The sequence below is a fragment of the Mobula hypostoma genome, chromosome 13, assembly GCF_963921235.1.
Source record: "Mobula hypostoma chromosome 13, sMobHyp1.1, whole genome shotgun sequence".
Lineage (NCBI taxonomy): Eukaryota > Metazoa > Chordata > Chondrichthyes > Myliobatiformes > Myliobatidae > Mobula > Mobula hypostoma.
The window spans coordinates 90,220,786-90,235,836 of NC_086109.1; the positions used below are offsets into that span (position 1 = coordinate 90,220,786).

The window sequence follows — 15,051 nt, forward strand, 5'->3', positions numbered from 1 at the left end:
ACTGCACCTCTTCCTAGAGATGCTGCCTGGCCTGCTGCGTTCACCAGCAACTTTGATGTGTGTTCCCAGGGAACGCCATAGGCTTTACAAGTTCATCTTACTCGAAAGTAGAAAAGAGAGTGTTTATTAATATTATATCGAGATATCAGTTCTCGAAAGCTAAGGATAGTATTTGCCCCATTAATATCTTGGAGTAGTAATACCTTTATCCTCCCAAGTTCTGTTAGTGAATGGTTTCCCCCCCAGATAGAAAACGATTATTGTTCCATAATGCAGCTGATTTGCACCATACGCTTTTAAATTTTAGGAATTTTTCTGCTGCTCTAAACACTTCTAGTATATGGGTTAAAATTGGACCATAATTAAAAAATCACATTTTTTGGTAGACATACCTATAAGGAGAAAGTCCTTCAACCTTATTGGTGCTATTAGCTCTTGTTCTATATTTTTCCATGATGAAACTTTATCCTCTTCCATCCAATAGCTAAGACTTTTTAAATACAAATGCCCAGTGATACAATTTAATATTTGGACATGCCAATCCCCCATCCGACTTTTTGAATTGTAGAGCAGACCATTTTATATTGGGCCGTTTACCATTCCAAACATAGCATTGTAAAGGAGCCCAGTTTTTGCCAATATCCTGCTGGAGGTGCAAGTGACAAAAGTGATTGAGCTGATAAAATTAATGCAAGGTAAGATGTTCATTTTAATGACCGATATATGGGCTAGGACTGATGCTGGCAGGTGTCTCCATCTATTAATAGCAAACAATTTTTAAGTAGCATTAGTTGCATGCGCTTGTGTTATATCCATTTGGGCCGATGGACACAGATTCAAAACGCTTTAATTTTTGATAATTGTTTTTTATTTGGACTTTAAAGAATTCAGACACTTGCCAAAATGCCACAAAGATTTGACATAAACCAAAAAATTACCCTACTGGATCAAATGGAAATCCATCCACCTGACACTATTCATCATGACTAAATGTCTGTGCTGATTCTGTTCATTTACAGTCAAAGAACAGCTACACTGGATGAATTCCTCTATTGATAACTATTCGGTAGTAATTTTTTCATAGTACTGTAGAGGTAATGATAGCGTTCTAATTTATTCAGTATTTCATCTCATTACATAATTTGTTACTCAGTTAAATGGCAGTTTGTCCTTTTTTTTTAAAAAAAAAAGCATTTTAACCATTTCCATGAAACTTCAGATAATTGGGACAGCTGCTCAATTGGGCCAAAATGTACTGGTCCCAATGTGTTCCAATTATCCGGAATCCACTGCACAACTAAAACCCACCACATACAAGTGAAAAACTGGAGCTTTTCCCAGTTCATTTAATTAATAGGATATTAGCATGCAAGCTATGCAACTGACCAAATGTTTTCCAAAGACTAATTTCTTTTAAATGACAAAAGAGTAGCATTTACTTCAGCTACAGCCAAAACGTTCTGTGTTACTGGCCAATTAGATCCACATAGAAACTACTTGAACAAAACCAATTCCATCTTTACAATAGGCAACAGAAACTTGTCTTCTGCATAGAAAAGTACTGTACAAAGGATGAAAGCAGATGTCTTTCCAGAAGTATTGCATCATCTGTTGTGACTAGATGTCAACTGCAATTTGTTGCCAGTAATTTCAGTCAACCTGATTTTGTTTAACTATTTACTGAATTACCATGCAGACATCTGCTTTTAAACAAAGAACTTTCCTGATATACTGCGTCAGAATGAAATAATTTATGTACGATTATCTGGCAAAGTTTTAAATGTACTAAGGTCCACACACAAAAAATGCTGGTGAACACAGCAGGCCAGGTAGCATCTATAGGAAGAGGTACAGTCAACGTACAGCATCTATAGGAAGAGGTTCAGTCCTGACGAAGGGTCTCGGCCCGAAACGTCGACTGTACCTCTTCCCATAGATGCTGCCTGGCCTGCTGCGCTCACTAGCATTTTTTTGTGTGTGTGTTGCTTGAATTTCCAGCATCTGCAGATTTCCTCGTGAATGTACTAAGGTCATTTTTCTTTAATGGCTACTGTCAAGATATCAAATATATTTGGGGAGATGCACCTACTAGACATACTTTTGTTTAGATTTAGGGAGTACCGAACACAATAGACAATCCCAACAGACTTGCAGGTGAAGCGTTGCCTCACCTGGAAGGACTGTTTGGAGGCCTGAATGGAGGTGAGGCAGGGGGTGAATGGGCAGGTGTAGCACTACTTCTGCTTGCAGGAGATAAGTACCAGGCATAAGATTAGTGGGGACGGACAAATGGACAAGGGAATCATAGAGACAGCAATTCCTGCAGAAAGTATTGGGGGTGAGGGTAAAGACATCTTTGTTGGTAGGATCCTGTTGAAGCTGGTGGAAGTTGTGGAAAATGATGTGTTAGATGCGGAGGTTCATTGGGTGGTAGGCAACGACAAGAAGAACTACCATTGTTAAGGTGGTGAGATGCTGGGGTGAGGACAGATGTCCAGGAAATGGAGATGCAAGCAAGGGCAACATCAATGGTGGAGGAAGAGAAACCCTGTTCTTCAAAGGTTAACATCTCTGACGTTCTGGAAAGGAAAGCATCATCCTTGGAAAAGAAACAGTGGAGTTGAAGGAACTGAGAAAAGGGAATGGCATTTTTCAGTTGACAGTGGGAAGAAGTTTCTCTCTTCATAGATGTGATCTGCCAACATCTTCAGTTTTTATTTTGATAAAGCAAGGAATTACCAAGCTGTTAGTATTTTCCCAACTAATAAGCCAAGTCTATAATTATAAGCAAGCCAAGTAGCAGAAATAGTGAATCTTTGAAGACGTCTATCCGGGAAGGGTACGGTCAGCAAGTGAGCTCATTCAAAACAGGTCGATTTCTGAACAATAGATTCTGCAGGTGCTCTTAAGCAAGACACAGTAAATGCGGAGGAACTCAGCAAGTTTACTAGTATCAATGGAGGATAATAAGCAGGCGAGATTTCAGGCCAAGACCTTTCATCAGGACTGAAAAGGAAGTGAGCATGCCAGAATAAGGAGGTGGGTGGAGGAGGAAAGGTACGAGCTGGCAGGTGATAGGTGAGACCAGGTTTGGGGTGGGGGAGGGGCATTTAATAAGCTCGGAGATGATAGGTGCAAGAGGTAAAGGGCTTAAGAAGGAATCTGATAGGAGACAACAATGGAGCATGGGAGAAAGAAGGCGGGGGGGGGTGGGCACCAGAACTGGGAATGGAAGAAAAGGGACAGGAAGAAATTACAACTTACAGAAATAGATATTCATTCCAACAGGTTGGAGGCTACGCAGATGGAATCTAAGGTATTGCTCTTCCAACAAGTTTGGCCTCATTGTGGGACATGTCGTAATAGGAATGAGAATGGGAAATGGAACTGAAATGAGTAGCCACTCAGATAACCTGGCCTTTTGCGGCAGAGAGAGCCAAGGTACTTAAACATTTCAGGAATCAAAGTATTATGGATATAAAGCAGGAAATGAGATCTGGGTCACTAAAATCAGCCATAACCTTGAATTGCAGAGCATGCTCAAAAGGATCAGATGGCCCACTTCTCCTTAACATTTTTATTTAATACAGAAGCATCCAAAGGAATTCTATTCAAGCAGATAACATGCACCATACCCAAAGAATTAAGAGGGATTGCCATAAATATGATTGGGGGTGATGACAATGAGGTGGTTTGTGAACCTTCTTAAAGCTGGGTAGGTAAGTAGAGTAGCAGGGTGCCTAGGAAAGAAATCTAGAGAAATTGAAAATAAAGGAGCAAATAACAATGGACACATGGATATAGCTGGGACTATTTTTAAGCCCTGCAGTACCCCAAAAAAAATGTATCCTGTACCTGATCTGCTTATTTTAGACAATAGACAATAGGTGCAGGAGTAGGCCATTAAACATCCCATACAACTCTGAATGAATCAAATACAAGCTTCATGTCCTACCTAACCAAACTAATTTCACCACGTGTAAACAGTGACAGTTTGTCATAAATGCTATCAGTGCATTTCTGCTTCTTTTCCACTTCTATCTCTGCAATACCAGTTCAAGTGAACAATCATCCTCTGTGTTATTGTCCCCTTCAATGTCCGTTCAGCTGAATTGCTTTATTATCCCAATTCTATTGCTTCTCCAGTTGCTTAAGGAAGTACCTTTGGTCCTCTCCAATGTTTCCCAAATATCTGCAGCTTTAGAATTAAGCCCATGTTTAACCTGATACAGAAGTCCACCTCACTATTTCCATTTGTTTAACACTATGGTTTGAGGTGCAATACAATTCTGGCATATTTTATGGCTTATTCAAGCTGACCAATGTTAAACAGTATCCAAACTTAAAAAGGTAGACTAGTTTTATTAATTAACTAGACACCTAATTCCCAAAAATTACATTCAAAGCTTCTATTAGACAGCCAACTACATTTCTCTTTTCATTGTGAAAACACTGATGTTAATTTTAAGTTGGCAAATAGCTTTGTTATTCAGTTAATGCCCAAAGCAGGCTGGCTAGAAGAATTTTCCAGCCATGTGCACAATTGACTCAAGTATTATGTTAAAGGTGTGGCAGTGTAAGCTAACAAAAAGAATGGCATTTTGAATACAGCATGCAGGTTCTTTATATTTCTTAGCCTATTCCCATTCTGGTTTTATTTTCACGTACTCCTGTTATATAGTTAGAGGCTATTTGGCCCATTGTGCCCATTCGAACTGATGAAAGCAATTGCATTAGTTCTATTTCTCTCATCTTCCTCACATGCTAAACCATCATCCCCATTGATTCATTTTGCCAAAATACAGTAGCCAATTTTCAAGTTGGAATTGTACAGCAGAGAAATGGGTCTTTCAGCCCCCCCCCCCTTGCTATTTTGGTGTATCCAACTACACTAACACCTTTAGCATCCAAGCTCTCCACATAATTACATTCTCCAATCCAGGCAATATCCTGATTGATCTCCTCTGCACTCTCCAAACAGCCATATCTTTCCTATAGCTTGGCATCAAAAACCATGCACATTACTCCAAGTGCAGAGTTTTGCAAAACCAGAATTTTTATATTCTATGTCCTGACCTATGAAGGTAAGTATGCCATATGCCTTCTTCTCTATCCTGTATTGCCACATTTAAGGATCCATAGATTTAAACACTTATTCATCAACATTCTCTGGTACTCTTCCATTATTACATATGTTCAACCTCTATTTGATTGCCTAAAATGCATCACATTGTAATTGCTGCAATTAAATTCTATCTGCAAATGCTCTGCCCAGCTTTCCCTCTGATCTGCACCAACTTTAACATCAACTTTCATGTTATCTGCAAATTTACAAATCATACCTTGTTCATTTGTAAACAACATGCTAAATTCATTATCTTAAGGATATTGGTAAATTCTTTTTCCACAGAACCTCAGCAGCAAGCATGACTGAACCATTCAACCATGTAAACCTACTGAATTCACTATTAGCAACAAATGTGGGCACTTACTTTAAAAGTAATTTCAATAAGCAGAATTCAAAATTCTCAATTCCAGGTAGAAATTTACATTGCTTGCTCTGTAATAACTAGTTAGGATATTGGATTAGTGGACAAATACATGGCTGTATCCAGCTTTTTGGCAGGACTACTGCATAATGCTACATATGTCAAAGAATTATATTGCAAACATGGGAAGCAACTTGTTCTGATATACTTTCCAAGAATGTAACACATCTTCCTGCTACATTAGACCCTTTCCAGCTTCTATTGTTCAATTCAGTCCACTAGCCTCTGCCCTCCATTCCATCCTGTCCTACCTGGAAAATAGTGTCTCTTGCACCAGGGTGCTGCATTTTCACTTCTGCTCAGTTTAATATCATCCCTCAGAAGCTGGTGGGTAAACTACCCTCATAACATCATGCTGAGCACCAGCACACCCCAAGACTGCTCAGCCTGCTGCTGTTCATGCTGCTGATACATGTCTGTACTGCTAGATCCAGTTCAAACTAGATCTTGAAGTTCATTGATGACACAACAATAGATGGCCTCATGAACAAAAATGATGAGGTGGCATACAGAAAAGACTTAAAGCAGTTAGTAAAATGGTGCGAGCACAACTTGAGGCTCAGTGTGGGCAAGACCAAAGAGATGATTGTGGACTTCAGAAAGGTGCAGGCTGACCACTCCTCACTGCACATACACAGCTCCTTCGTGGAGAGAGTTAGGAGCACCAAGTTTCTGGGAGTGCATAGTGGACAATCTCACAGGTCCCTCCATACCACCTCTAGTCAAGAAGCATCTCCACTTCCGGAGAAGACTGAGGTGAGTGAGGCCCCCATCTCTCCACCCCCATTCCAACCAATGTTTACAAAAGTTCCATTGAGAGTATCCTGATACAGGAATTGCAAGGCATCTGACCACGAGACCCTATAAAGGATTGTGAGAATTGCTGACAGGATCACTGGGCACTTAGCATCATCAATGTCCCTCCCAATAATTCCTGGCCCCCTACAAGGTGGGGGTACCATTGCATTAGGACAAGGATTTTTAGGATAGGAAACAGCTTCTTCCCGCAGGCCTCGAGACTACTGAACTCTCTACCACCACCCAGGTCTCACTATGTATGAAATGCCAATAGGATTATACTGTAAACAACAGGAATTCTGCAGATGCTGGAAATTCAAGCAACACACATCAAAGTTGCTGGTGAATGCAGCAGGCCAGGCAGCATCTCTAGGAAGAGGTGCAGTCGACGTTTCAGGCTGAGACCCTTCGTCAGGACTAACTTGCAGGACTAACGTTAGTCCTGACGAAGGGTCTCGGCCTGAAACGTCGACTGCACCTCTTCCTAGAGATGCTGCCTGGCCTGCTGCGTTCACCAGCAACTTTGAGGATTATACTGTTACATTTTTAAGTTTTGACGTAAATACACCTTATTATTTGTTAATTTGAGGTACTGTTTTCTGTTCTGCAAGTTGTGTACAGTATTGTGCACATTATTCCAGAAGAACATCATTTCATCTGGCAGTATACATGTAAATGTTTGAAATGACAATAAACTTGAACCTGAATCTCAGCACTATCTGAACTTCAAACTGTTAAAATACCACCTCTCAGAAGTGCTAATGCTTTTAAAGTGCAAACATGTATATGTATACAATTTCTATATTTCTCTAATATAGAGAGACCATGTACTGCACATATCTCTCATCAAAAGATTCTGTGGATGCAGGAAAGAAATACAGATGGTAGTTTGCCTCCCAGATGCCAGGGTCCGGGATGTTTCTGATCACGTCCATAATATCCGGAAGTGGGAAGGAGAACAGCCAGAGGTCATGGTACATATTGGTACTAACGACATAGGTAGGAAAAGGGAGGAGGTCCTGAAAGGGAGTTAGGAAGGAAGTTGAGAAGCAGGACCTCAAAGGTAGTAATCTCAGGATTACTGCCCATGCCAGGTGAGTGAGTATAGGAATAGAATGAGGTGGAGGATAAATGTGTGGCTGAGAGATTGAAGCAGGGGGCAGGGATTCAGATTTCTGGATCATTGGGACCTCTTTTGAGGCAAGTGTGACCTGTACAAAAAGGACAGGTTGCACTTGAATCTGAGGGGGACCAATATCCTGGCAGGGAGGTTTGCTAAGCCTATTGGGGAGAGTTTAAACTAGAATTGCTGGGGACTGGGAACCAAACTGAAGAGACAGAGGAAGAGGTGGTTGGCTCACAAATAGAAAAAGCTTGGAGACTGTGCAAGAGGGAGGATAGGCAGGTGATAGAGACAGATTGTGGAAAGGTGTAATAATAACATGGTGGGAGATTTAAATTTCCCTAATATTGATTGGCATCGCCCAAGAGCAAGGGGTTTAGATGGCGTGGAGTTTGTTAGGTATGTTCAGGAAGGTTTCCTGACACAATACATAGATAAGCCTACAAGAGGAGAGGTTGTACTTGATCTGGTATTGGGAAATGAACCTGGTCGGATGTCAGGTCTCTCAGTGGGAGAGCATTTTGGAGATAGTGATCACAATTCTATCTCCTTTACCATAGCATTGGAGAGGGATAGGAACAGACAAGTTAGGAAAGCATTTAATTGGAGTAAGAGGAAATATGAGGTAACAGGCAGGAACTTGGAAGCATAAATTGAGAACATTTGTTCTCAGGGAAATGTACAGCAGAAATGTGGCAAATGTTCAGGAGATATTTGCATTGAGTTCTGCATAGGTACATTCCAATGTGACAAGGAAAGGACGGTAGAGTACAGGAACCGTGTACAAAGGCTGTTGAAAATATAGTCAAGAAAAGCTTACGAGAGGTTCAAAAAAAAACAAACAAACTAGGTAATGGTAGAGATCTAGAAAATAAAGCTAGCAGGAAGGAGCTTAAGAATGAAATTAGGAGAGCCAGAAGGGGCCATGAAAAGGCCTTGACAGGCAGGATTAAGAAAAACCCCAAGATATTCTACAAGTATGTGAAGAGCAAGGGGATAAGACATGAGAGAATAGGACCAATCAAGTGTGACAGTGAAAAAGTGTGTATGGAACCTTAGGAAATGGAAGAGGTATTAATGAATACTTTGTTTCAGTATTCACTATGGAAAAGGATCTTGGCAATTGTAGAGATGACATACAGCGGACTGAAAAGCTTGAGCATATGGACGTTAAGAAACAGGATCTGCTGGAGCTTTTGAAAAGCATCAAGTTGGATAAGTCACCAGGACTGAATGAGGTGCACCCCAGGCTACTGTGGGAGGCGAAGGAGAAGATTGCTGGGCCTCTGGTGATGATTTTTGCATCAATGGGGACAGGAGAGGTTCTGGAGGGTTGCAGATGTTGTTCCCTTATTCAAGAAAGGGAGTAAAGATAGCCCAGGAAATTATAGACCAGTGAGTCTTACTTGAGTGGTTGGTAAGCTGATGGAGATGATCCCGCAAGGCAAGATTTATGAATATTTGGAAAGGCATAATATGATTAGGAATAGTCAGCATGGCTTTGTCAAAGGCAGGTCATGCCTTATGAATTTTTTTTTGGATCTCCCCCTCCCCCTTTCAAATCCCTTACTCACTCTTCCTTCAGTTAGTCCTGACGAAGGGTCTCAGCCTGAAACGTTGACTGCACCTCTTCCTAGAGATGCTGCCTGGCCTGCTGCGTTCACCAGCAATTTTTATGTGTGTTGCTTGAATTTCCAGCATCTGCAGAATTCATGTTGTTCGTGCCTTATGAGCCTGACTGAATTTTTTGAGGATGTGACTAAACACATTGATGAAGGTAGCGCCGTAGATGTAGTGTATATGGATTTTAGTAAGGCATTTGACAAGGTACCCCATGCAAGGCTTATTGAGAAAGTAAGGAGGATGGGATCCAAGGGGACATTGCTTTGTGGATCCAGAACTGGCTTGCTCACAAGAAGGCAAAGAGTGGTTGTAGGTGGGTCATATTCTGCATGGAGGTCGGTGACCAGTGGTGTGCCTCAGGGATCTGTCTGGGACCCCCACTCTGTGATTTTTATAAATGACCTGGAAGAGGAAGTGGAAGGATGGGTTAGTAAATTTGCTGATGACACAAACGTTGGGGGTGTTGTGGAAAGTGTGGAGGGCTGTCAGAGGTTACAGCAGGACATCAACTGGATGCAAAACTGGGTTCAGAAGTGGCAGATGGAGTTCAACCCAGATAAGTGAGGTGGTTCATTTTGATAGGTCAAATATGATGGCAAAATATAGTATTAATGGTAAGACTCTTGGCAGTGTGGAGGATCAGAGGGATCTTGGGTTTCAAGTCCATAGGATACTCAAAGCACCTACGCAGGTTGACTCTGTGGTTAGAAGGCACGCAGTGCATTGGCCTTCAACCGTGGGGTTGAGTTTAGGAGCCAAGAGGTAATGTTACAAGCTTTATAGGACCCTGGTCAGACCCCAGGTCAGATGTCTGGTCTCTCAGTGGGAGAGCATTTTGGAGATAGTGATCATAATTCTATCTCTATTCCAGCTGAGTACTGTGCTCAGTTCTGGTCACCTCACTACAGGAGGAATGTAGAAACTACAGAAAGGGTGCAGAGGAGACTTACAAGGATGTTGCCTGGATTGGGGAGCATGACCTATGAGAACAGGTTGAGTGAACTTGGCCTTTTCTCCTTGGAGCGACGGAGGACGAGAGGTGACCTGATAGAGGTGTACAAGATGATGAGAGGCACTGATCGTGTGGATAGTCAGAGGCTTTTTCCCCAGGGCTGAAATGGCCAACAGGAGAGGGCACAGTTTTAAGGTGCTTGGAAGTAGGAATAGAGGAGAGGTCGGGGGTAAATTGTTGTTGTCATTTTAAAAAAAACATGCAGAGAGTGGTGAGTGTGTGTAATGGGCTGCTGGCGACAGTGGTGGAGGTGGATACAATAGGGTCTTTTAAGAGACTCCTGGATAGGTACATGGAGCTTAGAAAAATAGAGGACTATGGGTAACCCTAGGTAATTTCTAAAGTACATGCTCAGCACAGCATTGTGATCCCTGTGTTGTGCTGTAGGTTTTCTGTTTCTATGTTTCCAACAGTTAAGGCAAGCATCCGAGGAGATCCTGGTTTATTATTTATTTTACTAGAATTGTAAGCATGTAGTTTTTAAACATAACAGCCACCTCAGAAGGTTTTTGTTTTGAGAAGTACCAGAGACACCAATTGCACCACAAGAGTAAGGAAAAAAAGTGGTTAATAGCTAAGGAGGGACTTGCATGCCTCCAGTTCTCTTGTTAGATCGAAGAGGCCAAGTACCATATTACACATCAGCTCTGTGCTGGCTGCAGGGGATGATGAAAATAATATTTAATAAATTGCATATTTAACTTGTGTCTTTACTGCAACGGTAAATTACAAATTATATTTGTTTTTTTCCAATAAAGGATAGCTGAGTTACCTCAATGAATCACACCCAAGAGGCATCAAACCAGTGTTAGATTCTAAGCAGTAATTTAGCCTCACATCGACAAATAGCAGGATAATTGAATGCAGTATGCTGGGAAAACACAAGAGCAGTAACAATCCTTGCAGAAACTATCACAAACCTCTTAGCAGCCAAAGCAGAATAGCTGGCACAGTTCTGAGGCAGGATAGCAATCATCTTTACATACATTTGATTCTGGAGGAGGGGCTGGAGAAAAGAGGGAAAAATGTTTTAAATAGGTTTCTATTTCATGAGAGAACATTTGTTCTTTTAATAATTTAGCACCATTGTTTGGGCAGAATGAAGTGACATGCTCCAATTCCCAACAAAATGCCGACAAAGATAATTACTGCTCATTTAATGAAACTGAACAAATTCAATTAATCTCTTAAATCACTCAAAAACTGACACAGGAAAGAGCTTACAATGAATGACAATAGAGACTGCACATTGTACTGAAAAGGGATCAACTTAATCTTACCATTTATTAATAGGCATTTAATGCTACAAGCCTTGTGCGATGGAGCAAATCACAAAAAGGGATTACAACCCACAAAAAGGTCACCTTTGATTTGCATGCAAAGAAAATGAAACCATTGAGGCCAATTTACTCTAACCGAACATATCTGCCATGGAATACACGATGCTTCCACAAATTATAACTTGGATCTGAATCTATTAGTACTAGAATTGTTACCTCAAGAGGAAATTGATTTGGTGGCAGTCTCTACAATCCCATTTCCCAGTATCCCTTGAAGTATTTTCCCTCATGTGCCTTCCAAAGAGTTTTGAAATCCAAACCAGCTGTATAGCACTGCATGAAATGTTTTTCCTCCTCATATTCCACAGCAACCTTGTTCTTTACTTTTCAAAGTGTTCCTTGCTCCTTGAATCACTTGTCTAAACCAACCCACCAAATTTATCTACAAAGAAAACAATCCCATGAGTTCTTTTGGAAAAGGAGAGCCACACAAACAATTCTGAACAAAGTTAGTTTTTTTTTCTATTTTTGATTAGGAGATAAAACCCTGAAATCTTAGACACCACTAGTCTATCATGCTATACTAATCCACCCGATTTAAATACAGTAATTAGAAGGAATGGGAACAATTTTAACCCGCTTGGCACAGTAGTTGTCCTGCTGGAAAAACCATCAGCTTTGTAAAATAACTGATGATTGGCTTAAGTGTTAACTGGCTTCAAGGTGCTATGTTTTAATAAAGGCCCAAGCAGTATTTAACCACTATCTCAGCAAGGCACAAAACAAGGTACTTTCCTAATATTTTAATAAAGAATCCCTTGCTTATGAGGCTGCGCAGTAGCATAGTGGTTGGCACATTGGTTTACAGCGATCACTAATTGGGGTTTGATTCCTGCCATTGTCTGTAAGGAGTTTGTAGTTCTCCACTGTGACCGCATAGGTTCCCTCCAGGTGCTCCGCTTCCCTCCCACATTCCAATGACATAGGGGTTAGGGTCAGTGAGTTGTAAGCATATAACGTTGGCGCAGACAACATGGCAACACTTGCGGGCTGCCCAGCACAGTCCTCGCTAATTTGATTTAAACAAATTTCACTGTACGTTTTGATGTTTAAATGTACAGACAGGTGATAAATAAAGTTAACCTTTAACCCCAGTAACATATCCCAACAGTAAAACTCCATCAAATCTGCATCAACTTTGCCAAATACCTTCACTTCGGTACTTAGTATCAAGAAAAACAACTCTGATCACTAGACTGCTTGTCAATTTTGCACAAATTAATATTGTAAATTTTCATCTTGCCAAGGGACGTAATTAAAATTTTTTAATATAGTATTGACTTTTAATCAGTTGGTCAAAACATCTAGTTACCATGGTTAAATATCTTTCTGGAGCTCAATAATCTGATCTCTGCACCACCTTTGGGAACTACAATACAGTTATAGCCTGGATCAAAGGGCATACTTCAATTAAATACTATTCTCTTCTTGAGAGAAGATTATATTCGGGTTTAAGATGCGGTTCGGAGATAATGCTACTCACAGCACAATAAGGAGCTGCATCTGTCCATCTTCCACAAATTTAGTGATAGCAATGCACAGGTTTAAAATGTTTCAAAGCACATTTTACATGCCTTATCTGCATAGGCAGATATGAATCTAGGACTCAAGCAACAGAGTAGACCTACTGCTATTGAGCAATTAATTTGGTATCTTTCCGAATATCCACATTATACTGTTGGCAAAGTATCACAAGCTGCAGTTTCTACCCATGAAGTCACTTCAAAAATGCTCCAAACTTGCTCTCTGCATGAAATTCAAATGCAGAAGTAATTATCTTTTCCCACAAGGATTGTGGTCAAATACATTAGAAAACAGGATACAAGTCTTTAATGGCACTCCAGCACAATTCCTCGCACCACCACCAGTGGTCAAAAGACTTGTGTCCTAAACAACAACAGCTGTATTCTATTGTGATACAATAAACAAATATATTTATGACCATAGAACTAAAAACATTTTTATTGGATAACTATAAACAGTACAGTCCAGTTTACTAGTAGCGCAGACTTGCATTACTCTCGAAAATAAGGGAGCATAATACAAATCGAGTAAGCTATTCTTCTTGTCCATCATAGTCACTCATTTTTGTTTCACCATTCAATAAGATCATGGATTATCTCTTTACCCCTTTCCTTTCCTCCACTCAACCCATATCCACTGATATCCTCAGTATTCAAAAAGTTCACACTCATTGCCTTAAATAAGCTTGGCAATAAACTTCACAGATTAAGTAACCATCTTCCAGAAAGCAATGTAATAATACTTATCAGCATCCAGTACCACGAAATGTTTCAATTGCTTAAATATCAATTAGTTCTCCAAATCTCCAGGAACTGATAAACTGTATCCTATTACTTTGAAGAACATAGCTAAGGAGATGGCTGCGCTGGGTAACTTCTTCTAAAATTCCATAAATTTAGAACAGTTCCCACCTGCAAGGAAACAGAAGATGCAACTTCACCACTTAAAAAGGGAGGGGGAAAAACAACTACAAATTTGCTAACAACAGGAATTCTGCAGATGCTGGAAATTCAAGCAACACACACAAAAGTTGCTGGTGAACGCAGCAGGCCAGGCATCATCTCTAGGAAGAGGTGCAGTCGACGTTTCAGGCCGAGACCCTTCATCAGGACTAACTGAAGGAAGAGTGAGTAAGGGATTTGAAAGTTGGAGGGGGAGAGGGAGATCCAAAATGATAGGAGAAGACAGGAGGAGGAGGGATGGAGCCAAGAACTGGACAGGTGATAGGCAAAAGGGATACGAGAGGATCATGGGACAGGAGGTCCGGGAAGAAAGACGGGGGGGGGGACCCAGAGGATGGGCAAGGGGTATATTCAGAGGGACAGAGGGAGAAAAAGGAGAGTGAGAGAAAGAATGTGTGTATAAAAATAAGTAACAGATGGGGTACGAGGGGGAGGTGGGGCATTAGCGGAAGTTAGAAAAGTCAATGTTCATGCCATCAGGTTGGAGGCTACCCAGACGGAATATAAGGTGTTGTTCCTCCAACCTGAGTGTGGCTTCATCTTTACAGTCGAGGAGGCCGTGGATAGACATGTCAGAATGGGAATGGGATGTGGAATTAAAATGTGTGGCCACTGGGAGATCCTGCTTTCTCTGGCGGACAGAGCGTAGGTGTTCAGCAAAGCGGTCTCCCAGTCTGCGTCGGGTCTCGCCAATATATATAAAAGGTCACATCGGGAGCACCGGACGCAGTATATCACCCCAGCCGACTCACAGGTGAAGTGTTGCCTCACCTGGAAGGACTGTTTGGGGCCCTGAATAGTGGTAAGGGAGGAAGTGTAAGGGCATGTGTAGCACTTGTTCCGCTTACATGGATAAGTGCCAGGAGGGAGATCAGTGGGGAGGGATGGGGGGGACGAATGGACAAGGGAGTTGCGTAGGGAGCGATCCCTGCGGAATGCAGAGAGAGGGGGGGAGGGAAGGATGTGCTTAGTGGTGGGATCCCATTGGAGGTGGCGGAAGTTACGGAGAATAATATGTTGGACCCGGAGGCTGGTGGGGTGGTAGGTGAGGACCAGGGGAACCCTATTCCTAGTGGGGTGGCAGGAGAATGGAGTGAGAGCAGATGTGCGTGAAATGGGG

The 15,051-nt window shown here is 41.5% G+C and overlaps 1 protein-coding gene across 4 annotated transcripts in view; it reads right to left on the reverse strand.

Annotated features, from left to right (window-relative positions):
- The window catches only part of pias1b (protein inhibitor of activated STAT, 1b), a 224,412-nt gene that overhangs the window by 138,263 nt on the left and 71,098 nt on the right, over positions 1–15,051 (reverse strand). Inside the window, exon 1 of one of the 4 annotated variants that reach the window (XM_063066160.1) lies at positions 11,026–11,943. The exons of the other annotated variants lie outside the window; for them this stretch is intronic. The gene's annotated coding sequence lies outside the window, so the exon portion shown is untranslated. Of the gene's footprint in view, positions 1–11,025; positions 11,944–15,051 lie in introns of those variants that run through there. 4 annotated transcript variants of the gene reach the window in all.